This window comes from Oncorhynchus kisutch, linkage group LG5 (genome assembly GCF_002021735.2).
Source record: "Oncorhynchus kisutch isolate 150728-3 linkage group LG5, Okis_V2, whole genome shotgun sequence".
NCBI classification, from domain to species: Eukaryota; Metazoa; Chordata; class Actinopteri; order Salmoniformes; family Salmonidae; genus Oncorhynchus; species Oncorhynchus kisutch.
Genome location: NC_034178.2, coordinates 50,463,269 through 50,489,223, shown reverse-complemented (window position 1 = coordinate 50,489,223; position 25,955 = coordinate 50,463,269). Strand labels below are relative to the sequence as shown.

General features: G+C 38.9%; 1 protein-coding gene and 1 pseudogene across 2 annotated transcripts in view; one reads left to right on the top strand and one right to left on the bottom strand.

Annotated features, from left to right (window-relative positions):
* The first annotated feature begins 12,323 nt into the window (after window positions 1–12,323).
* Window positions 12,324–20,596, top strand: LOC109875918 (protein lifeguard 2-like; annotated as a pseudogene).
* A 741-nt stretch (window positions 20,597–21,337) lies between these two features.
* LOC109875933 (RNA-binding motif, single-stranded-interacting protein 2-like) overlaps window positions 21,338–25,955 on the bottom strand; it is a 69,705-nt gene continuing 65,087 nt past the window's right edge. For both annotated transcript variants that reach the window (XM_020468394.2, XM_020468395.2), the window contains exon 14: window positions 21,338–25,482. The gene's annotated coding sequence lies outside the window, so the exon portion shown is untranslated. The remainder of the gene's footprint in view (window positions 25,483–25,955) is intronic.

Sequence of the window (25,955 nt, the reverse complement as noted above, 5' to 3'; positions counted from 1 at the left end):
TCCTACGGTGAAGCATGGTGGTGGCAGCATCATGCTGTGGGAATGTGTTTCAGCGGCAGGGACTGAGAGACTAGTCAGGATCGGGGAAAAATGAATGGAGCAAAGTATAGAGAGATCCTTGATGAAAGCCTGCTCCAGAGCACTCAGGACCTCAGACTGGGGTGAAGGTTCCCCTTCCAACAGGACAATGACCCTAAGCACACAGCCAAGACAATGCAGGAGTGGCTTCTGGACATGTCTCTGAATGTCCTTGAGTGGCCCAGCCAGAGTCCGGACTTGTACCCGATCGAACATCCCTGGAGAGACGTGAAAATAGCTGTGCAGCAACAGTCCCCATCCAACCTGACAGAGCTTGGGAGGATGTGCAGAGAAGAATGGGAGAAACTCCCCAAAATACAGGTGTGCCAAGCTTGTAGAGTCATACCCAAGATGACTCGAGGCTATAATCACTACCAAAGGTGCTTCAATTAAGTACTGAGTAAAGGGTCTGAATACCTATGTAAATGTGATATTTCAGGTGTTTTATTTTTTATAAATGTCTAAAAACCTGTTTTTTGCTTTCACATTATGTGTGTAGGTTGATGAGAAAAAACAAACAATTTAATCAATTTCAGAATAGCCTGTAACCTAACAAAATGTAGAAAAGTCAAGGGGTCTGAATAGTTTCCGAAGGCACTGTATATATACACTGAACAAAAATATAAACGCAACATGTAAAATGTTGGTCCCATGTTTCATGAACTGAAATAAAATATTCCAGAAATATTCCATACACACAAAAATCATATTTCTCTCAAATTGTGTGCACAAATGTGTTTACATACCTGTTAGTGAGCATTTCTCCTTAGCCAAGATAATCCATCCACCTGACAGGTGTGGCATTTCAAGAATCTGATTAAACAGCATGATCATTACACAGGTGAATCTGATTAAACAGCATGATCATTACACAGGTGCACATTGTGCTGGAGACAAAAGGCCACACTAAAATGTGCAGTTTTGTCACACAACACAATGCCACATATGTCTCAAGTTTTGAAGGAGTGTGCAATTGGCATGCTGACTGCAGGAATGTCCATCTAATCTATTGCCAGATAATTGAACGTTCATTTCTCTATCATAAGCCAACTCCAACTTTGAATTTGGCATTTGGTAGTTTGTCCAACCGGCCTCACAACCACATGTGTGTATGGCATCGTGTGGGCAAGCGGTTGCTGATGTCAACGTTGTGAACAGAGTGCCCCATGGTGGTGGTGGGTTTATGGTATGGGCAGAAATAAGCTACGGACAACGAATACAATTGCATTTTATCAATGGCAATTTGAATGCTCAGAGACACCGTGACGAGATCCTGAGGCCCATTATCGTGCCATTCATCCGCCACCATCACCTCATGTTTCAGCATGATAATGCGAAGCCCCATGTCGCAAGGATCTGCACACAATTCCTGGAGGGGGAAAATGTCCCAGTTCTTGCATGGCCTGCATATGCACTAGACCTGTCACCCATTGAGCCTGTTTGGGATGCTCTGGATTGATGTGTACGACAGCAAGTTCCCGCTCCCGCCAATATCCAGCAACTTTGCACAACTATTGAAGAGGAGTGGGACAACATTCTCCAGTCCACAATCAACAGCCAAATAAACCCTATGCCAATGAGTGTCGCGCTGCATGAGGCAAATGGTGGTCACACCAGATACTGACTGGTTTTCTGATCCATGTCCCTACCTTTTTTTGTTAATGTATCTGTGACCAACATACATATCTGATATTCTTCAATGTAGCCACCCTTTGCCTTGATGACAGTTTTGCACACTCTTGGCATCCTCTCAACCAGCTTCACCTGGAATGCTTTTCCAACAGTCTTGAAGGAGTTCCCACATATGCTGAGCACTTGTTGGCTGCTTTACCTTCACTCTGCGGTCCAACCCATCCCAAACCATCTAAATTCAAATCAAATCAAATGTTATTGGTCACATACACATGGTTAGCAGATGTTATTGAGAGTGTAGCGAAATGCTTGTGTTTCAAGTTCTGAAAGTGCAGCAACATCTACCTAATAATCCCAAATCTAAGTAAAAGAATGGAACAAGAGTATATAAACATAAATATATGGATGAGCAATGACAGAACAGCATAGACAAGATGCAATAGATAGTATAGAATACAGCATATACATATGAGATGAGTGATGCAAGATATGTAAACATTATTAAAGTGGCATTATTTAAAGTGACTAGTGATCCATTTATTAAAGTGGTCAATGATTTCAAGTCTGTATGTAGGCAGCAGCTTTTCTGTGTTAGTGATGGCTGTTTAACAGTCTAATGGCCTTGAGATAGACGCTGTTTTCAGTCTCCAGGGTCCCAGCTTTGATGCCCCTGTACTGACCTCGCCTTCTGGATGGTAGCGGGTGAACAGGCAGTGGCTCGGGTGGTTGTTGTCCTTGATGATCTTTTTGGCCTTCCTGTGACTGCGGGTGCTGTAGGTGTCCAAGAGAGCAGGTAGTTTGCCCCCGGTGATGCGTTGTGCAGACCGCACCACCCTCTGGAGAGCCTTGCGGTTGTGGGTGATGCAGTTGCCGTACCAGGCGGTGATACAGCCTGACAGGATGCTCTCAATTCTGCATCTGTAAAAGTTTGTGAAGGTTTTAGGTGACAAGCCAAATTTCACCACAGTGTCTGTGTTGGTGAACCATTTCAGTTTGTCTGCGATGTGTACCCCCGAGAAACTTTAAACTTTCCACCTTCTCTACTGCTGCCCCTTCGATGTGGATAGGGGGGTGCTCCCTCTGCTGTTTTAACATTGAGTGAGAGGTTGATTTCCTGACACCACACTCCGAGTGCCCTCACCTCCTCCCTGTAGGCTGTCCAGTCGTTGGTAATCAAGCACACTACTGTTGTGTCGTCTGCAAATTTGATGATTGAGTTGGAGGCGTGCATGGCCTCGCAGTCATGGGTGATCAGGGAGTACAGGAGGGGGCTGAGTACTCACCCTTGTGGGGCTCCAGTGTTGAGGATCAGCGAAGTAGAGGTTTCGTTTCCTACCTTCATCACCTGGTCATTAAGTTCAGGACCCAATTGCACAGGGCAGGGTTGAGAACCAGGGACTCAAGCTTAAATATGAGCTTGGAGGGTACTGTGGTGTTGAATGCTGAGCTATAGTCAATGAACAGCATTCTTACATAGGTATTCCTCTTGTCCAGATGGGATAGGGCAGTGTGCAGTGTGATGACGAATGCATCGTCTGTGGACCAATTGGGGCGGTAAGAAAATTGGAGTGGGTCTAGGGTGACAGGTAAGGTGAAGGTGATATGATCCTTGACTAGTCTCTCAAAGCACTTCATGATGACAGAAGTGAGTGCTATGAGGCGATAGTAATTTACTTAATTTACCTTTGACTTCTTGGGTACAGGAACAACAGTGGCCATCTTGAAGCATGTGGGGACAGCAGACTGGGATAGGGAGAGATTGAATATGTCCGTAAACACACCAGCCAGCTGGTCAGCGCATGCTCTGAGGACGCGGCTAGGGATGCCGTCTGGACCGGCAGCCTTGCGAGGTTTAACACGTTTAAATGTCTTACTCACACCGGCCACGGAGAATGAGAGGTCAGGTGATTGTGGAAGCCAGGTCATCTGATCACCCATGACTGCTCTCCTTCTTGGTCAAATAACACTTACACAGCCTAGAGGTTATTGCCCTGTTGAAAAACAATAGATAGTCCATCTAAGCGAAAACCAGATGGGATGGCGTATCGCTTGAGAATGTTGTTGTAGCCATGGTGGTTAAGTGTGCCTTGAATTCTAAATAAATCACTGATAGTGTCACCAGCAAAACACCATCACACATCCCCCTCCATGCTTCATGGTGGGAAACATACATGCGGAGATCATTCATTCACCTACTCTGCATCTCACGAAGAGGGCTATCTTCCATATACCACCCCTACCTTGTCACGACACAACTGATTGGCTCAAACACATTAAGAAGGAAAGAAATTCCACAAATTAACAAGACACACCTAATTGAAACGCATTCCAGGTGTCTACCTCATGAAGCTGGTTGAGAGAATGCCAAGAGTGTGCAAAGCTGTCATCAAGGCAAAGGGTGGCTACTTTGAAGAATATCAAATATAAAATATATTTTGATTTGGCATACACTTTTTTGGTTACTACAGGATTCCATATGTGTTATTTCATAGTTTTGATGTCATTCTACAATGTAGAAAGTAGTCAAAATAAAGATAGACCCTTGAATGAGTAGGTGTGTCTAAACATTTGAACAGTACTGTGTATATACTCGCCTCGATCTTGGTACTCACCCACCATTGTAAAACATATTTTGGAAGCTATAAAAAAGGAATTTATTAATGTCTACATTTGTGTTTGACAATTTTAATATATGATTATATTACATATACCTTAATGCATAGTTTTAATTGATATTATGTGACCTAAACATTTAAAAAAATATATAAAAGCATTTTATTGCTTTAATTATTTTGAAAGTACTAATGTTACTGTCTTCACTACAACTACAAAAATAGTTAAATATATATATGATTTTGTTTGAATTGAAATGTGATTAATTCCTGTGGAGGACTGCTTCTTCTGGGGAGTGCCAATGTGGCCAACACAACAGTGGCTTCAAACCTCTTATTGGCCAATACATAGCTTTCGCATTCCATGGTTTATGTAAGTCATTGATCCCGTCCCTTACAAATAATGTAGTGCTTTCACATCAGACAGATATGAATTAAAGTACTTTATGGCAGTTTTATTTTTGAAAATGTTTGCATTGAATTACCAGCCAGCTGTCAGTGAAGCTACATATTCACTCTGGCACCAGATTGATGGCTTCTTTACCTGATTTTACCCTAAAATACTGCAGTTTATCAAGCAAGGAAGCCTAAACCTCCCAAATGTTTTTCAGCTAGAGAGAGCAGATTTGAAAGGTATAAATAGCGCCAAGCTTTGGGAACAGAATGTACAGTGTAGAACACTGCACTGTCTAGAACACACGGCACGAAAACAGGTCTTCATGCGCCACCTAGTGGATGATTACAGCTGAAGAGATAGCAAGTGCGTCACAGACTACATAACATATGAATGATGTAATTCTAGAACTGAAGTTTATCAAGTAAAAAAAACAATACTGTGAATGGCTAAACTACGAAAAGTCAATCGTGCATCAATGATGAACCAATATAGTCGGTTCCACTCTATGGTAAATATTCCCTGCAGTAGCTATTCATATTTTATGAATCCCCCCTTATCTGCTCTTTGCACAGTAAAAGAGAAACAAGCAGTTGACATAACAACAGAGGGACTCAGAGAGACAGACAGACAGAGAGACAGATAAAGTTGGGCAACTACACTAAATATGGCCCAGCAATGTCATGGTCACGAATTGCAAAAATCTCTGAAGCTGGAGTTACATCTCCCTCTTGATCACTGTACCTGTACACAGCCAATCTGTAAATAGCACACCCAACTACCTCCTCCCCATATTATTACTTACCCTCTTGTTCTTTTGCACCCCAGTATCTCTACTTTCACATCTATCACTCCAGTATTAATGCTAAATTGTAATTATTTTAGACTCTGTGGCCTATGTATTGCCTACCTCCCTACCCTTCTACATTTGCACACACTGTACATAGATTTGTCTATTTTTATTTTATTTTGTGTTGTTTACTGTACGTTTGTTTATGTGTAACTCTGTGTTGTTGTTTTTGTTTCACTGCTTTGTTTTATCTTGGCCAAGTCACAGTTGTAAATGAGAACTTGTTCTCAACTGGTCTACCTGGTTAAATAAAGGTGAAATAAATCATTTATTTTTATTTTTTTATGTTTCAACCTCAAAAGAAAATAACTCTTGGTATCCATCTTGCAAAAGTCTCTAGACATTTCAATGATCAAATTGAGCTCTTTAACAGAGAATATCATTTCCCATCAGGGTTTTGTCTATTCTTACAGTAATGTAAAGAACCATACAGCAGAGTATGACACCATAACCATAGATATAGAACGTTTTACATCTATGACCATAACTTTACAGATGGTACACTGACACCATCTAGCGGTCGTAATGAGCATGACACAGCAAGCTGCTGACTCGATTGGAGTAGGATTGCTGCTGGGTGCTGATCTAAAGTCCGTTTAGTCCCCCTCCCCCTTAATGATTAAAAGGGCAATCCGCAGATGCTAAATCCATCTTTGGACTTGATTGATTAGAGTAGAGGAATATTACTTATTAATGCCTCATGTTTTATGCCAATTTTTGTAAACATTGTAAATGTATTATAATTTTGTCCGTGCATTAATAGCTCTGTCTACAAATTTAAGAGTGGTTACATTTCTCCAGGTCCATCCGACAGCTTTTTTACCAAAACAGAGGGGGGGTAAACGTTTTGGTATTGTTTCAACTGCAGAACGCCCCTTTAAGGTTAGGATTTAGGTTCTCTTGAAAAACCTTCTTCTCCCTTTTCTTCTCCAAATGTAGGGTTTTCAGAGGTTACATTCGCCCACATTTGGCTCCATGTGAACTAAAATGCCGATGCTAGTTAGATAGCTAATTAGCACAGGTGGCCGCCTATGTTTTCCGTCTGTCTTCCGTAAACAAGCAATGTAACGTGGACATAATATGTATTATGGCCGTGTGGGATAACTAACCCTAACCCTATAAAAAAGTGTGTATCAATTTAACCAGTGAGATATCAGCAATGATTTATTTTCAAAAAACAAAAGGTTAGGGTTATGGTTAAGTGTTCCCAGATGGCCATATTTCCATGTTACAAGGTGTGTTTATGGAAGACAGACAGAGACAGAGGGACCACTTGTACCAATTAGGTATCTAGCATGCTCCAAACACCAGTGTGTAACGGGTCTGTTTTGGCTGCCAGAGCCAGTCTACCTCTGAAAATAACATATAAGGTCCTTGGACCTGAACTAGTAATGGTAGGATCCTTAAGAGTACATGTCTTGGGCTAGTTCTCACTATGTCTAGGGGTTTTAGGCCTGACATAATGTTCCTTGACCTGTCTGAATATGTGCATATAAGGTGGAAGTAAGTAAGCATAAGTGAAGATAGTTTCATGAGTGAAGATAGTTACATTCTCTGCCAATTGTCCAAGGGGTTGGTTTTTAGTCGGGTCAAAATTTCAGACAAAATATCCACAGGAAAGTATTATTAAATCGACTTCAAAATGTGGGTCTCTGTGTGTGGAAATCAATACTTGTTCGCTCATCAGCTAAGGCAGTGCACAAGAAGTACATGCACCCGATACATGCATACAGTGCTTTCGGAAACTATTCAGACCCCTAGACCTTTTCCACATGTTGTTACGTTACAGCCTAATTCTAAAATGGATTAAAACATTTTGTTTTGCCATCATCAATCTGCAAGCAATATCCCATAATGACAAAGCAAAAACAGGTTTTCAGAAATGTTTGCAAACTTATTAAAAATTTAAAAAAATGAAAAAGCACATTTACATAAGTATTCAGACCTTTTACTACTTTGTTGAAGCACCTTTGGCAGTGATTACAGCCATGAGTCTTCTTGGGTAGGACACCACAAGCTTGGCACACCTGTATTTGAGGAGTTTCTCCCATTCTTCTCTGCAGATCCTCTCAAGCTCTGTCAGGTTGGATGGGGAGCGTCGCTGCACAGCTATTTTCAGGTCTCTCCAGAGATGTTCGATCACGTTTAAGTCTGGGCCACTCAAGGACATTCAGAGATCTGTCCCGAAGCCACTCTTGCGTTGTCTTGGCTGTGTGCTTAGGTTTGTTGTCCTGTTGGAAGGTGAACCTTTGGCCCAGGATTTCTCTGTACTTGGCTCCCTTCATATTATACTCAATCTGAACTAAACTCCCAGTCCCTGCCACTAAAAAACATCCCCACAGTATGATGCTGCCACCACCATGCTTCACCGTAGGGATGGTGCCAGGTTTCCTCCAGACGTGATTCTTGTCATTCAGGCCAAAGAGTTGAATCTTGGTTTCTTCAGACCAGAGAATCTTTGCTTCTCATGGTCTGAGAGGCCTTTATATGCCTTTCGGCAAACTCCAAGCGGGCTGTCATGTGCCCTTTACTGAAGAGTGGCTTCCGTCTGGCCACTCTACCATAAAAGCCTGATTGGTGGAGTGCAGCAGAGATGGTTGTCCATCTGGAAGGTTCTCCCATCTCCATAGAGGAACATTGAAGCTCTGTCAGAATGACCATCGGGTTCTTGGTCACCTCCCTGACCAAGGCCCTACTCCCCCGATTGGTCAGTTTGGCTGGGGGGGCAGCTCTAGGAAGAGTCTTGGAGGTTCCAAACTTCTTCCATTTGAGAATGGTGGAGTACGCTGTGTTCTTGGGGACCTTCAATGCTGCAGACATTTTTTGGTACCCTTCCCCAAACCTGTGCCTTGACACAATCCTGTCTCGGAGCTCTACGGACAATTCCTTGGACCTCATGGCTTGGTTTTTGCTCTGACATGCACTGTCAACTGTGGGACCTTATATAGACAGGTGTGTGCCTTTCCAAATCATGTCCAGTCAATTGAATTTACCACAGGTGGACTCCAATCAAGTTGTAGAAACATCTCAAGGATGACCAATGGAAACAAGATGCACCTGAGCACAATTTCGAGTCTCACAAGGTATTTCTGTTGATTCAAAAAATAAAACAAACCTGTTTATGCTTTGTTGTTTTGGAGTATTGTGTGTAGATTGATGAGAAAATAATTGAATACATTTTAGAATAAGGCTGTAACGTAGCAAAATGTGGAAAAGGGGAAGGGGTCTGAATACTTTCTGAAGGCACTGTACTAACGGAAGTCTTGCAGGTGTTTACAATGTTAAAATGTTTGAACAGCTGAAGGACCAACCTCACAAACAACCGGTAAGTTCAAATGTAATATTATTCAACATTCTGGCTTGTAAGAAAACGTTCCAAGTTTTTGCAGTGCTTTGTTTCAGACTGTATACCAAGAATTGGTATCACCGTCTGATTTTTACACAAAAGCGAACAGGGTTTTGGCTACATGTGTCTAAAAAGAGAGCTTAAATACCAGGGTGAGCTCTTTCCAGGCTCTGTAGTCAACAATCCTAAGAAGTTCATAGATGTTCAATTGTTGGTGATTAAAATAATTTTAAAAAAATAAACAAAAAGGCATGCCTTAACATAATATCATATAACATAACATAACATAATATCATATAACATAACATAATATCATATAACATAACATAATATCATATAACATAACATAATATCATATAACATAACATAATATCATATAACATAACATAATATCATATAACATAACATGGTACCATAATATCATATAACATAACATAATATCATATAGCATAACATGGTACCATAATATCATATAACATAACATAATATCATATAACATAACATAATATCATATAACATAACATGGTACCATAATATCATATAGCATAACATAATATCATATAACATAACATAACATAATAGAATATAACATAACATAACATAATATCATATAACATAACATAATATCATATAACATAACATAATATCATATAACATAACATAATATCATATAACATAACATAACATAATATCATATAACATAACATAACATAATATCATATAACATAACATAATATCATATAACATAACATAATATCATATAACATAACATGGTACCATAATATCATATAACATAACATAACATAATATCATATAACATAACATAATATCATATAACATAACATAACATAAGCTAATCAAGCCCCCTCTCAATCTGCAATCACCTGCCGATCATTCTCAAGCCTACTGGCACTCTCAGCACCTGACCTGGTTTCTGCTGCCCTCTATAGGCATGGGATGTGGAAGTGGAAATGTACTGCCTAAACTCTAGGCTGTGCCCTTCACACTTACTAACAGGACAGTCCAATCAGGAATCCAATCACTGTTTTCCATCAGGGATATCCAGGTTGTGCTGGCAGTCCTGTTCCAGACAGTGCTACTAGAGTAGAGTAGAGTAGAGTAGAGTAGAGTAGAGTAGAGTAGAGTAGAGTAGAGTAGAGTAGAGTAGAGTAGAGTAGAGTAGAGCATCTATTCTTTCAAACCACTCCCTCTGGCTCTGTTAAATCTTATTATGATCATGTGTGTGGGTCAACTTATTTGACTTCATAAAAAATGGTTATGTTGTGTGTGTCAAGGATATGTTTGAATACTTCAGCATTTGTAAATAGGCTGGTGGTATGGCTCTTATGATTGCTCAAGAAATAAAGCACAGTGATGGCAACCAAGGACTAGGATAGATAACCACAGACAGGCATAACTGTGAGAAACAAAAGCTTTGTCTGATTTTCTAGTTTCAGTCAAGCTATGTCATACCTGAGCCACAAGGAAAGCAGATAGGAGTTTCTCACAATAACCATACTGTTGTTGACTTATGCTTTCCATGTAGATACTGTGTGATAGCAGTGGAATAGAGAGACTAGAGGTTAGATAAGACAACAGGTTCTAGAAAATTATCTTAATGAATGTTACAGCGCAAGATCAAAGGTTGTTGTTGTATGACTGTTTCAGGTAAATCCCATTATGATTCTATGTGTGGGTCGTCTCAGGAACATAATGTTCTTAACCTCTATCTCATTAATCCTACCTGGCTGTTACTAAACTAGTCTTACACAAAGACATGATGTCACTGTTTCACAAGAGCTGTGTTTTCCTATATATTTATGTATACACAAGAGCTGTGTTTTTCTATATATTTATGTATACACAAGAGCTGTGTTTTTCTATATATTTATGTATACACAAGAGCTGTGTTTTTCTATATATTTATGTATACACAAGAGCTGTGTTTTTCTATATATTTATGTATACACAAGAGCTGTGTTTTTCTATATATTTATGTATACACAAGAGCTGTGTTTTTCTATATATTTATGTATACACAAGAGCTGTGTTTTTCTATATATTTATGTATACACAAGAGCTGTGTTTTTCTATATATTTATGTATACACAAGAGCTGTGTTTTTCTATATATTTATGTATACACAAGAGCTGTGTTTTTCTATATATTTATGTTTACACAAGAGCTGTGTTTTTCTATATATTTATGTATACACAAGAGCTGTGTTTTTCTATATATTTATGTTTACACAAGAGCTGTGTTTTTCTATATATTTATGTATACACAAGAGCTGTGTTTTTCTATATATTTATGTATACACAAGAGCTGTGTTTTTCTATATATTTATGTATACACAAGAGCTGTGTTTTCCTATATATTTATGTATACACAAGAGCTGTGTTTTTCTATATATTTATGTATACACAAGAGCTGTGTTTTTCTATATATTTATGTATACACAAGAGCTGTGTTTTTCTATATATTTATGTATACACAAGAGCTGTGTTTTCCTATATATTTATGTATACACAAGAGCTGTGTTTTTCTATATATTTATGTATACACAAGAGCTGTGTTTTTCTATATATTTATGTATACACAAGAGCTGTGTTTTTCTATATATTTATGTATACACAAGAGCTGTGTTTTTCTATATATTTATGTTTACACAAGAGCTGTGGTTGGTTGGGGACTGCTGGTCTAGATAGAGGAAGAGGGAATCAGGGGGAGGAGAGGGCCAGACAGACAGAGAGACAAAGAGGTGGATATTATTGATGGTCTTATAAAAGGTTTATAAAGTGTATTATTAAAATAGATTTGGATGATGTGTGGGATGGGTTTGACTGGCAGAGGCCCCCTTCCTACTACTGTAATTCTGCTATGGGGGTCAGTATGCTACATAACACACATGTAATTCAGATATGTTACCCCCCCCCCCCCCGTTACTTCAAAATATCAACAACCCCTTTCTGGGTTAAGGCAGTGGTACATTCCTGCACGTCCCAATGCTGGAACCTTACCTGGATGTTGCTCGAACGGCCTCATTAGAGCAGAGATATGGGGGGAAATGCGATCAGGGTTGGAAAGGGATTAACCTCCTAATAATGCTCTATATAGGGCTTGGTTGGTTGTAATCTGCACAGTGGAGACAGATTCAGCACAGCCACTGTAAGAACAACTTCAATCTCTCTCTTCTACTGTACCACAACTGTGGGAAACCTAGAAGAAAATAACAGAAACAAGACGGAAGGGACACAAAAAGAAAAGGACACAAAGGGAGCTTCATCATATAGAAGGAAATCTACTACTGATGTTGACAAGCCTTTGAATGACATCATAAGAACAAGGACAACAACAACACCGTAAACAACAGAAAGTCAACGCTAAAGGGATTCAAAAAAAGACGCAAACATGACCAAGGGAAAGGTAAAGATGTCTCTCTCTTACCAGATTAGTGCTTCAAAGCTGAGGTGATTGAAAGCTGAGGAGACATTATTTGTGGTTCTCTCTCTGTGATATACTGTGAATATCATCATAAACTATCATCTAAAAAACTGAGAAAGAGAGATGGACAAATATTTATCTTTCTATAATGTTATACTCATTCACTGTACACGCGTTCCCCTGCTCAGACGTTACATGGATCAACCAATGGTTGTGTGCCACGTCATCGACTGTGCCGCCAGGCACCAGATTGCTATAACATAATATGTGGTTAAGTTATATGTTAAATACCTATCCAGTCATTGTAAGATCTGGCATGCGTCAGCAACGCCTGGGCAGAGGAACGCACCATCTATTGCTGTGTTCATAACCAACTGGGAATTTACCACATACGACTGGGAAAAATCCACTTGGTAATTACTAGTGGGAAACTCGTCTATCATCTTGAGCTCTCACTTCTCCCACATGCTGACCTCTGACATCACCAACTAAGGAAATGACTGCGATAACATCATTTTCAGCCGTTAAATGCAACGACAAAACATTATTTATAGAAAGCAATCTATTAATATGGTTTTTGAAAATTATATCTTTTTTTACAAGCATGACAACTGTACTTTTAGTTTATGGTTTACGCAGCTTGTAGCCAATCAACATTTGTGAACGAGTTTAAAGCATGTGAATGCATCCAACTGGTATTTGTGACATCAAAATGTGTAAATTCCCACCTCCCACTTGGTTACGAATGCAGCATAAGTCGGCAAAACTAAGATGGCTGCCTACTAAGAGTATCCTAATCCTTATCCTATCCTAAACACTGATGAAACATGGAGGCTTGTTTACACTGATACAGGCCTCTACATGTAGCCTATCTGGATTTTCAGTGGATCATGAGGAGTTGAATGCATGAATAGAATCATAGAATACAAAATAGCATGTTCATAAATTGTTTGTTAAACTTCAACTGTTATCCTTCACCTGGCCATTTTGTTTTATAGCAGCAAAAGGAAGTTGAGTTGAAAGAAGTTGAGTTGAATGAAGTGAGTTTTATGCTATAATTAGTGCAGGGCCGGCTCTAGCCTTTTGCGGGCCCCATTGAGATTTGGTTGGGTGCCCCCCCACCTCTTGCGAAAAGTTTTTTTTTATATGTACACAAAACATGACTCAAGAGAACATTAGTCCATTTAAAGCCATGGTTCATCCCTATGTCACTCAGTGACTGACATAACAAGAGGAAACCTGCTTATGCACTACTAAATATCAAATTTACATTTTGTGTATTTTACTATTCAAACTTTCATCCATAGCCTAAGTGTTTTCCATAAATGTTATTAAATTGTGGGGCCCCTAGCGATCGGGGGCTCTACATGCACAACGTGATCCGTGTTAAGGGCGAGCCGGCCCTGTAAGGGTGAAGTGTTTTCTGAAGTTTTGTTAAAGTGTCTTTCAGTTTGATACTACTTCTAACGACTGGTATCTCTGACCATTTGTGTCCCTCACCATATATTCAGGTGTCTCCAAAGACAGGCAAAGAGTACCCACCCAGCTATGAAGAGGCTACTGCAGGTAATATCAAAACGTCTTTCTATCTATAATAGTCAGTTACACAGGAATTTCTCATCCCCTTTAACAATGGGCTCCTTTATGGCTACATTATGTAGTGCTCGTCTTCTACATCCAGTTGCGCGCGCGCACACACACACACACACACACACACACACACACACACACACACACACACACACACACACACACACACACACACACTTTACTATAGAACAAAGATAGATGGGCAGCAACGAACATTACAGCGTGTGATGTACCCAGAGGTTAGAGGTGAATCCTTACACACATCTGCTGTTTTAACAAGATGTTTAACCCTCTTCCCTCCCTGTCAGACTATGAGGAGATGCAAACCCAGTTCTCCTGGGACGACCAGGCCGTCAGGAGGATCTTTATCAGAAAGGTACTGAAACAGGGAGGGACAACCTGGACTTATAAGAAATACTCGTCCAATTAGACACACTCATTTTTGTTTTCCGTTGCAAAACATTTTTTCCACTGTGTGCCCAAATAAATACGATCCAGATAATAATATTACTGTAACTGAGCTACACTGACTTCTTTAAGCATGTCACCCATGCATGATCCAGCATGCAGTATAGTATACTAAGGGTGTATCTTGGCCATCCCCTCTTATTCCTCCTCTCTGTATTGTTAAAGGTCTATGCCATCCTGATGATCCAACTCTTTGTGACTGTGGCCATTGTTGCTCTCTTCACATTCTGGTATGTATCATATCCATTACATTGTAAATATATCCAAAATGAGTGTGTGTGTGTGTACTCAACATAGTGTAACACTCTCTCATCTCTCCACAGTGCACCAGTGAGGTTTTACATTCAGGCACACCCCCACCTGTACATGTGCTCCTAGTAAGTGACAACAAATATCTTGATTGACATGCCCTCACTTTTCATCAGACGGTAACTCCCAAACCAGCCCCTAGGCCCTTGCCCCTATCAACTCGCTGGCAGGGCCCTCTGTTGTCACGTGTTGCTGGCGGATCTCATCGGGTGACTTAAAGATTGGCAAGGGGATCAAATAAACCCATCAACTTCGGAACACACTCGAGACTTGAATGATGCAATTCATGTTCCACATTTAAATAATAAAACAAGCCCGAAATACAAATGAGAAAGTTCCCCCTGTCGTTTTACAAGATATACACCTCAGTAGCAGTTAAATATTTAATTTGGGTGGTATTTCATATGTTACATGTACCAAGCCTCAAAATCTGACAAACAAATACAGGTGACTCAGAATTAGGCACGCCTCTCCATTATTTTGTGTTACATTGATCAAACTCCAAAATAATGTGATGCGTTATGCTATACCACTTTGCTCTGAAACCGGCAGCATAGCTGACTCGGTCGAAGTGGCTATAGGAGGGTCTAATTGGGTTGTTCCACCAAGTCAGTATCTTCTGTGAAGTGTAACTTGGTCAACAACATTTTTTAAACCTAGTTTTAACATTCTGTCATAAAAAGCATGTTTAACTTAATAAAAAAACTACGTTTTCCAATCTCATAAGGGTTCAATTTGTAAAAAAATACTGTAATAAGTGCCTATTAAGTGTCAAATAAAATAACAGGGTTGACCGTAACAGGGTTGAAGATTTCATAAATCAGCCATGAATCCCCTTGTGACAGAGGGAATGGGAGTTTGTTGTGTGGAACAGGGAGTGGTAATTGAATGCAAGCTTCAACCATTTTTAAAATGGATTGTTAAAACGTTTCTAGCCTGTCTGTCTATGCATAACAGGGTTGACATGTTAAGCTCGACCTGCTCAGTTTTTCACCACAAAACACCACCAAATGGGTAAAAAGAGATGAACCAGCTCACATGTTTTTACACTATGATTAGACTATTAGATGTTTCTTTTGAAAAAAAGAATGAAAAGGGAATAGTTTCACCATATTAAAACGGGAGTTCAGCTCGAGTAACAGGATGGATCTTAAAATGAGGGACAGACGTAAATGATTCACTAACCACATTAAATAATAATCTTCAGAAATTACTTTGTCAAATAAACAAAACAACTAGAGCTTTACAATTCTGTTGAAAAGTTAAATGAAGCGGGTAAACATTTTCCTTGAAGTCACAGAGGGACATGATGTCAAAATGACCTATTTTGGTACTTCAGCAAGTTTATATTCATATAAAATCTGACTGATTTAATTCCCCATGTTGTCTATATTAAAGGGCACTTAATTTAATATAATAGGCTTTCAAAATTCAAATTCAATATTAGTACACAATTTCAACTTAAAATATCAAAGGGATGCAAAAGACCCTCATTCTGTGGAATGAGCCAATTAGCCCCTAAACCCTCCGTCATTTTCACTCCCTCAGTTTTGGGACACTTGTGCATATTTCGGAGGTGTGCGTGAACGTGCAAATAAAAGGGTGAGGGGAAGGGGGTGATTTGGGATTCAGCCATGTAATTGTGCTAATAATGAACTGGTTTCTTTTTGCCTTTCGACAGCATGATGTTCTTGGCCACCTACATCGCACTGAACTGCTGTGGTGAACAAATCAGGTAATAGTCTCCCTCCTATGAAAATGACAATCTGGGCAGTACGCTGTCTGTCACGTCAAAAAACAGATGGGACATTCAATCAATCAAATAGTTAAATGTAGTTTTAATATGCATGAACACCAACACTTTACACATGTATTAAGCAGATACAACACATTAATACGGTATTTCTAACATCCTTCATAGATTAGGGTTGTGATCATCCACAGTAAATGGTAGTCATACAATGATGGTAGAATGATAACATGCAATATGAAAGAGTGAATTTACCAACCTGAATTCTCTTCATCTCTATAACAGGAGGCAGTTTCCCTGGAACCTCATTCTGCTGTCTCTCTTTGTGAGTATAATGAGGAATAAATATTAGAGCAATTCAAGAGAATAGCATGTACCCAATAGTCTCCCTGCCCGTCCGTCTGTCTGTGTACCTCATTGACTCTGCCCTATACCTATCTCGGCTCTATCTGCATGCCTTCCTCTCTCCTGCTCTCAGACTCTCAGCCTGGCCTGCATGATGGGCTTTGTGTCCAGGTAAATGACTAACTCGTGTGTTTCATGTGTGGGTAGGGTTGGTTGGGGGACTCAGATGTTGACATAGGTGGGGCTAGGAGTTTTTCCTGGCCAGGTCACAGGAACCAGTCAAACTCCTGGCCCAATTAGAAACATATGTTGAAATAAATGATGAAGATAAGATGAAGATAAGAATGAACACATCTATCAACATCCACATGGATGGGAAGGATGACTACATTTCACATTTTAGTCATTTAGCAGAAACTTTTATCCAGACTAACTTAGTTAGTGCATTCATCTATAGATAGCTACATCTAGGTGAGACAACCACAGATCACAGTCATAGTAGTTACATTTTTTCCTCGTGAAAGTATTTATCAGCAAAGTCAGTGCAATTAGGAAAAGACAAGCAAGTGTTATTGTCAGTGCAATTAGGAAAAGACAAGCAAGTGTTATTGTCAGTGCAATTAGGAAAAGACAAGCAAGTGTTATTGTCAGTGCAATTAGGAAAAGACAAGCAAGTGTTATTGTCAGTGCAATTAGGAAAAGACAAGCAAGTGTTATTGTCAGTGCAATTAGGAAAAGACAAGCAAGTGTTATTGTCAGTGCAATTAGGAAAAGACAAGCAAGTGTTATTGTCAGTGCAATTAGGAAAAGACAAGCAAGTGTTATTGTCAGTGCAATTAGGAAAAGACAAGCAAGTGTTATTGTCAGTGCAATTAGGAAAAGACAAGCAAGTGTTATTGTCAGTGCAATTAGGAAAAGACAAGCAAGTGTTATTGCTTTATTTCTTTATAACTAATTAATGGATTAATCAATGTCTGTCTCTACTCTCTCTCTCTCCAGCTTCTACAACACCAAGTCTGTGGTCCTGTGTCTGGGCATCACTGCTGTGGTGTGTATGTCTGTCACCATCTTCAGCTTCCAGACCAAGGTGAGAAAAATGAACCCATCTTCATAACATTGTTTTCTTTTGAAGAAATTAAACCATGGCACAATCCAATTGATTGATCATGAGTGCATTTGAACAAAACACCATTATTCTCTCTCCCTCGTTTCCTACTGTAGATTGACTTCACCTCTTACCAGGGAGTCCTGTTTGTCCTGACCATGGTCATGCTGTACTGTTGCATCATACTCTCCATCGTCATCCCTTTTGGATATGTAAGTAGCCTGTCTTGTCTGCTTAGCTTCCATCAGCTTCCATTGACACTGTACATAAGCAGAACTAGATATAATAATAATAATAATAATAGTTGTGACAGTGAGTTTATATATAGAGTGACGGTAAAGCTTTTGGCCCTCGCTGACCCTATTCGGGTGGGTAGCATACTAGCATGAATAAGAAGGATTAGCTGAAGGGTGATCTCATAGATGATCTGGAAGAGCCCCAGTGTCTTTCCTAAATTAGTGGCCTGTATCTTCTTAGCGCTGTTCGATAACATTCTTACCTCCCCAGGTTCCCTGGTTACAAGCCATCTACGCTGTGATAGGAGCTATCCTCTTCACTCTGGTGAGTGGCAGATATTCAACACACATTCATCATTGGCAAGACCCAGAGTTTTTTCTGGTCAAGGTTACGTGGTCAGGACAAACTCCTGGTCCTAATCATTGGGTTACAGCCTGTAGCAAAATGGTGTACGTGACAATAAAAGCCTTTTCTCTCTCTCTCTCTCTCTCTCTCTCTCTCTCTCTCTCTCTCTCTCTCCTCCATCGCTCTCTCTTTATCTTAGTTCCTGGCGTTTGACACCCAGCTGCTGATAGGCAACAAGCGCTACACTATGAGTCCAGAGGAGTACGTCTTTGCCACCCTGAACCTCTACCTGGACATTATATACCTGTTCAGCTTCCTACTTTCGTGTTTTGGAGGGAGCCGCGACTAATTCTTCTATCTATTTGTCTACCCTTCAGTCTTTCAATCTGTCTGTTTCTCCTTTACACTCAGCCCAATCTCCCTCAACCTTAAGTTCTAAGAGCTAATTTCATTTCCGTCTTCTTCTCAAACGACCCTGGCTCTTCTGTGGTCAATAAAAGAGTCTCATGTCGTGACAGACTGTTTACCATTCAATTGAGTAGCTGGGGAGCGAAAGCAAATAAAGATAAACAGCATTAAGGCTCTCTTTTCAATCTGTATCGCTGAAGCGTAACAGATTGCGCAATATCAATGTTTAAGTAATTTTCGATTGAGCTGACATATGCAACATTTATTGTGAATTGCAGTCTATGCCAAAGCTGAACTTCCGCAATACGGATTGAATAGAGCCCTAGGCTAATATTAACTAGGACAGGGTTCCCAAACTGACGGTCCGCTGGGGATTTTATTTGGCCCCCCAAGTTTACTGAGCAAATGTTATTTTTATTTTTTATTTTTGACATAGGCCGTAAAAACACCAACATTTTAATTTTGGAAAACTTTTCCAAAGTATTCCCACATATATTAGAGCGATACACTGAGTATACCAAACATTAACAACACCTTCAGAAGAGCCTCGATTTGTCAGGGCATTGACTCTACAAGGTGTCAAAATCATTCCAAAAGGGATGTTGGCCCATGTTGACTCCATTGCTTCCCACAGTTGTGTCAAGTTGGCTGGATGTGCTTTGGTTGGTGGACCATTCTTGATACACACAGGAAACTGTTGAGTGTGAAAAACCCAGCAGAGTTGGAGTTCTTGACACAAACTGGTGTGCCTGGCACCTGCTACCATACCCCGATCAAAGGCACTTAAATCTTTTGTCTTTCCCATTCACCCTCTGAATGGCACACAATCAATCTCTCAACTGTCTCAAGGCAAAAAAATCCTTCTTTAACCCGTCTCCCCTTTATCGACACTGATTGAAGTGGATTTAACAAGTGACATCAATAAGAGATCATAGCTTTCACCTGGATTCACCTGATCAGTCTATGTCAGGGAAAGTACAGCTGTTCCTAATGTTTTGTGCACTCAATGTATATTTGATAATATACTAATTTTACTGAAACAAGGTTTGAAATGATTATGTTTAGTCAAATATAGCTGTTTGGGCTTCTTGCGTTCAATTTGCAGTCTGCAAATGATTTGTAATTATGGTCCCCTAAGGGCTAGATGGTCTCCGATTCGCACAAGCCGACACCTGTTGAGCTGTCAAATCCACAAGCGGCTCTAGAGTTAACTTACCGCGGACACTACCATTGGACCCAACGAAACCACCAGCCGCGTTAGTTCATGCAGCCGCATTACAAGTTCAAACACTCAAATTCGTGATGTTCTATTGTCTGCACCTTGATTAAACTGATAGGCTATAAACCCCCCCCCCCCCATCCAAATGAACATGAAAACATGCATTAGTCTACACTTCCTAACTTCTAACAGAATAGGGATAATAAGGGAGTGGTGGTTTGTGACACACAAGAGCAGCTGCTCAATTATTTGTCCGCTCATACGACAGATACACCTCCAACACCGCCAGAACATCTGTCACGTGGATCTCTTCCAAAGCGGGTTAACACTCGACCTGATTGAATTGAGGCCTAAGACAGTATGGTACTTTAACTTATTGATCTCTCTAGTCTTCAGGAAAACAGATGTACACTTCCTGTCTGTCGTCAACTCAGCCCAAAGAAAATAAAACAAGTTACCACTGACACGGTCTCTTTCAAAGCATGCAATCTTTCTGTAAATATATCTGCTTCCTGTTTTCCTAAACTACATGTATCATGTGGATTCAGGAAGTCTTTGGAACTCAGCAGGGTTGAGTTAAAAAAATGTAATTGTAGTTTTGATACGACAGAGTATCTTCATATATGTTCGCTAGAGTTTATTCTATTGTCAGTTATTTTGTCAATCTATATAGATGATGCTATATATATATTCCTACGGTTCCTGGTATGGCAAGATAAAGTTTGAGACTACAATGTGGTTAGAGTGGTTTCTATATGGACGTGAAGGCTCTGCATCTTGTAGGAGTAGCTTTTAGCTACACAGATACATACCCAGATACATACAGATACATACAGAATCACTTTAAATCAAAAGGGAAGAAGTGTAATGAACGATCATATTAGATCAGAATATTGGTTTATCAGTTACAAGTTCTATTGTGACTTAACTGAGAGGGAAATGTATGGCATTTTAAATGCAGTAGCATTATTACAATGTCAAGGCTTGGTCAATACAATTATGTTTGGGTATTACTATGATAACCTAAAGAGGAAGGAGCTTGCACCTTTTTCATGGGTATCAAACACTTTGCTTACCACATGAAACATTTATATTCAACAAACATAATACAATTTGCTCAACACTAAAATAAACTTGGTATTTATGTAATTGACTTGTGTCTTTTTCCCCCATTGTATTCTTGGAACTGTTTTGGAATACAACCATTAAAAACAAGATTTTTTTTATTAAAAAAGAAAATTGACATATTCATATTCAAAGAGTAAAACCAAGACAGAAAGGAAACAAAACATATATTTCCAATGAATAAAAACAAGAGTTACTTGAGCATCTCTGTCACAGGAAGACGAAGTAGCCAAGTGACTAACCAGCTTACTAGCAAACTAACCAAATAACAAAACCTCTCTCCTTTAACAAACTGTACAAAATGTGTTCTTGTATAAATAAGGAAAATGTTTACAAGCAGTGAGCGAGATGAGGCAGTATGTTCAAAATGTCAGGTTTCTCACACAAAGTTGGTGAATTACCGAAGAGATTCCAAAACAACTATCAAATAGCGTGTTATCTCTGAGTACAACTTTCACAAAATGTGTCTAAAATATAATAAAAAATGTGCTCATGTTAACTATACTTGAATCCAATTTACTACGTTTAAGTAAGACATTTTTGAACATCCAATTTGGCTCCCATCTATCCACTGCTTGGACATCCCATTTTAGCAGCAAAACATTTTGAAACTATGACATTAGCCATTGAAGCTACATGATCTGGACAACAAGCGAAGACAGGAGAATGCTAGGTATTAGGGTTTTCATGTACACAAACATGGATTGAAAATAAGTGCAAGTTCAACATTTGTTGCACATCCTGTTTTTAGTATTTTTCCGTAGTATTATAAGATACCTGTCAAAGATACGCAGCAAGGAAAATACAATAGCCTAAAGCGTGCTCGCTCAGACAATGATTTACAGTTAATTGTGGAGAGTGTAACTTAAAGTGATCGTTCACTCCAAAATCGATATTTGGATCTACAGAACAGATAGAGTCATCTTGACAATAGACTGCTTTTAGGTCTGAAGATGACTAACAAATATGTATTTTGGATGACTTTAACAGCATTCATCATAATGACATAATGGATTACCTGACTAGTACTACATTCTCAAATGTTCCTTCATGAGGTGCACTGTAGCTTAAAACCTGCAAGTGATCACTTTAGTCTTTTCTGGACAGATCACAAGACACACAAAACACTCAACAGAAGTGGAAACAGGAAATAACTATGGTTTTGACAACAGCTCAACCAAAAAGAGCACATACAAAAGTCCTAGTACTTACAGAAAGAGATAAATGCTGAGCTCTCATCATTGACACTAAAAATGCAAAGTAGGCCCCTGCCCCTTTTCTCTGTATTAAAGACACCATACACTGGTCTTTCTTTGGGTGTACCAAACTGAAACGAGCATATGTCGATAAACCGAAGCACACATGTCTATGACTCTCTATTCAACACTCAACACATTCAGAACTTAAGTGAAACATATTGCTTGTTTACCATCTACCAGGGTACTGCCACTTTGAGAGGATGTTACTACAGCATCATTCTAGTTACGTATGCCAATAGAGACGAGAGCAGCATTTGTCTCCAAGATAGAAAGTCTGACTTTCCTGACAGTTGGATGGCTTCATCATCTTTGGTGTTGCAGACATAAATAATCATTAAAAAAACATTTGGTGGGTGGAGAGAGGTTCAGAGATGCACAATGAAGAAGAAACAGTAACTTTGATGTCATCCATCCTGAACAATGACGAAAACCCGAGATCAAGTGTGATGGGGGGATGTTTACTAGGGTAACACTAGGTTTTAACAAGGTATGGTAAACTCAGCCCTTTATAATATTATGGCAACATAACATCTGATATGGATGGCATCGGTATGATCTTTTCTTGGCCATACCCTCAATAATTGAAAGGAATTGCCATCAATGAGGAGAAACAGGGTTCCCCTTCTGAAATATGTTACAGTTAAGGCTTAGAAACACTGGTCAGAATTCCTAACAAAACCCGCCAATTTCACAAATGTTTGTCTTTGTTGAAACTAGAATGAATTCATCCAATGTTAAGTTAACTTCTGTGGAACAGTTTGTTATGGGACAGTTTGTTTTTAATGGCACTTTCATATTATGTTATGGGTTTTCTGGGTTGCATCATCATTCTCTCTGACAGATACAATAGAATGTGTTTACACTAGACATGTACATCTCTACTGGACTGATCTGGGAAGGTGGGCAAGGTGGCATGGTTGTCATTGAGTTTAATTTAGTGTCTCTAGGATAGATGTGGACGCGTTTTAGTTCAAAACTATTTCACACGGGCCTGAAAAATGATATCATAGTGAACAACACAGTGCTCTGGAACGGAAATCAACTTGAAGAAACACAAAATCATCTCTTTGTTTGTATGGACCATGTGGAAATGCACAAACACAATTTTAAAAATCCTATGAATCTCTTACAAAAGAAAAAAAGCTTACATCTAAACTCTTGGAAAGATCTTTCCCTACTTATAAAATCTAGATTACTGTAAAGAAATTAATATAAAATATGTTTTAGAACAACAACAAAAGGTATGATAGCTCAGAAGGGTTCAAGTGAAAGCCCAAGAAGAGAAAACATACTTTACTTTTTCAAAAAAAAATCTAAAATACAAATCATTGTCAGGAATGAAAACTCAGGAGACAACAGCAGCATTGATAAATACCTGCAGCTCCCTTTCTCAACAACAAAGGACTGCTATTAATTAAGGACTCTTTTTAGACCTACTTTTAACTCGCCTCGTTGTTTTGCTTTTTAAATCAAAACAATTGCACTCTTTTGTACACATATTTCATACTAATCCAACTGCTCAATTCTAAGGCATGTCCAATTATTTGTCTGTCTACTTTGTCAAAAGGTCAAATTCACTATGGACATCTGAACAGCTACCAGAACAAAACCGCTTAAAACCACTTCTTATGGACACTGTTGGGACATGAACTCTCACACCCAACACACAAACCAGGTCAACTATTTTGTAGAATATTTATTATATTATCTGTGAATTCAAGCATAATTGCAGTGAATAAATGTAGGTAATAATTTCAAAAGAGTTTGCATTTTATGGACTGTCTTATTTTTCCTTTGAATATAGAGAGAGGACATTGTTATTGTATAGTATAGTAATAGTAATCATTTATTCAATGTTGAAAATAATATTGTAACTTTCAGACAATCCAATTTGTCTCAAGTTTTTTTTAAATAGAAGGTGAAATTTGGATGTGTCATATTGCATTATAACCAAAAAAACAATAGTACATTTTTTCTCATAATATAGTTTTACAATAATATCAGATTTTTAAAACTTTGTTATATAATTTAGCTCCTATGAATTATTTTACAAGTGATAATATGTTTATTGCCAGTTTTTGGCTTTTACCGGACTTGTTAAATAAAGAATTTAATTAAATAAAATCTACACAATACGCAAGTGACATGTTTGAATATTTCCAAATATCAAAAAATAGAACTATGATGTACATATAAATAAGAATGATCATGATTGTCCTCTGCTCATAACACATTCTGAATGTTTATGAAGGGAATGCTTTATAAGGTTTAAGTTTTGATGTTATTTTAAATAATTTATAAATAATGAATGTAACCATCTGCCAGTGAGTTAACTGAACGTAGCCTTACTGGATCAGTTTAAGGGAGAAGTAGCTTTAAACGGTGTGTTTCGCATTTTCCATTCTTAAAAGTAGCCTACACTAGAAATATTATACCAACTAAATGTGTCTTTTAAACGTTTTAAAATCTGTACAAAACATTGTCCAACTGCTGTGAATAGAATGTCAAAAAACAGACATAAAACAATTAAAATACATTTTTGCATATTTTACCCCAAAATTAAAGACACATTGTGTTGTTACTCTTTTCCTTGTATCACTCTGAAACTCCAGAATGCTTTTTAAAAAATACAAATTTGCTATATTACATGCACAAAAATAATGCTTGATCTTTATCCCTTTCCTAGTTTGTTTCTTTGTTCAACTTTTTTTCTTTTTTCAGTTATTAACAGACATCAAAGCTTCCATTGCAGAAGGCTCCCACCTTTGGTTGATCGATCCTTGAAGAAGAGAGAGGAAAAGTCCCAACGAAATAAGCGTTGTCTTCTTTTTCAAAGCACACACGTGTTGCTTTTGTCATCCGTGTACAAGTCCGAGGCTTGGTGGTGTTGTGCGGAACTCTGCTGTTCTCCTGTAGCGAAGCAACTCTCTGGGGTTCAGTCTGCCACATGGCCTCCTGACCACCAGCTGCAAAACACACACCTACCTCTGTCACACTACTCCCTTTACATAATACTGTCGATGTAACATACAAAATGTAACAATTCTACATACTCATAATGTATTTGTGTAAATCATAATATTTATAGAATGCTGATCAATAATAAATACATACATGTTTTTTTTTAAGGTAGTCAATATCTGACAAGCTTTTGTTTTAAGTGAACCATGTTAACATTAATTGGCTCCAACATGTAATGTTCTGACATGGACCTAGTAGGCAAGGACAACATATAAGTAGTACTGTACACTGTAGTACTGTAGTACTGTACAGTGTCTCCCAATCCCTCCTGTCTCAGCCTCCAGTAATTATGCTGCAGTAGTTTATGTGTCGGGGGGCTAGGATCAGTCTGTTATATCTGGAGTATTTATCCTGTCTTATCCGGTGTCTTGTGTGAATTTAAGTATGCTCCCTCTAATTCTCTCTCTCTCTTTCTCTC